This window comes from Orycteropus afer, unplaced genomic scaffold (genome assembly GCF_000298275.1).
Source record: "Orycteropus afer afer isolate SDZICR_OR568_19922 unplaced genomic scaffold, OryAfe1.0 scaffold00572, whole genome shotgun sequence".
NCBI lineage: Eukaryota > Metazoa > Chordata > Mammalia > Tubulidentata > Orycteropodidae > Orycteropus > Orycteropus afer.
Genome location: NW_006922159.1, coordinates 345064 through 346381, shown reverse-complemented (window position 1 = coordinate 346381; position 1318 = coordinate 345064).

Here is a 1318-nt window from a genome sequence, read left to right as displayed (position 1 = left end):
TTGGTAATTTTTTGATGACCTGTTCAATTTCTTCTTTTGTGATGGGCCTGTTCAAATTTTCCACATCAGTCTGTGTTAGTTAGGTAAGTGATGTGTTTCTAGAAAACTGTCCATTTCCTCCAGATTTTCAAATTTTTTGGAATACCGTTCTTTATAGTATCCTGATATTATCCTTTTGATTTCAGTTGGTTCTGTTGTGATGCCAGCCATTTCGTTTCTTATTCGTGTTATTTGTATTCTCTCCCTCTTTTCCTTTGTTAAATTTGCCAGTGGTTTGTCAATTCAGGATCTCCAGTTTTGATGCCTTCCTGTGTGGTTGGCATTGTTAGCTGGGCACCATCTAGTTCTTCTGGACTCAAGGTCTGTCATATCCTTGGACTAATTGTTTCCAGATGTCTTTGATTTTTTTCACTCTTCTTTGCTTCCAATGGGAGGAGATCAATAGTTGCATCTTAGATGGCCACTCAAAAGCTTTTAAGATCCCAGTTGCTACTTGCCAAAGTAGGTTGTGGAACAAGATTTTTATGTACTATATTGTGCCAACTGAGCTTGGTGTCCCCCAAGACTATAGTGTCTAGTTGGCAGGCCCAGTGATTCTCTCTCTCAAGACATGAGTGGTATTTCTTCCATGTTGTTGTTATTGTTATGTGTCATTGAGTTGGACCCGACTCATAGAGACCCCTCCTTGGGCTTCCAAGGTGGTATCACTAAGGAAGTAGATTGCCCAACCTTCCTTCTGAGGAGTGGTTGGTGGGTTTGAACTGCCAACCTTCTGATTAGTAGTCAAGTGCCTTAGGCACTATGCTACCAGAGCTCCAATTTTTTCCAAAGCAGCACTAGATAACTAAGAATTTGGTACTAGGAGTGGGGTGCTGCTCTAACAGATGCTTAAAATGTGGAAGTAGTTTTGGAATTGGGTAATGAGTAAAGGCTGGAAGAATTTTAAGGTGTCTCATAGTAAAAGCCTAGATTGCCTTGAAGAGACTGATGTTAAAATTATGGACATCAAAGGCAATTCTAGTGAGGGCTCAGAAGGAAGTGAGGAGAACTATAGAAAAAAATCTATCATCCTGGAGAATACATATGGTATCAGAAAAGAATGTTGCTAGAAATGTGGCCATTAAACATGCTTTTGTTGAGGCTTTAAAAGAAAATGATGAACACACGGTTGGACAATGGAGGAAAGGCATTATTTTTTATGTGGTGGCAAAGAACTTGTCTGAATTATGTCCAAATGTTTGACAGAAGATAGAAGTTGTAAATGATGAACTTGGATATTTGGCTGAGGAGATTTCTAAACCAGACCTCAAAGGGGCCG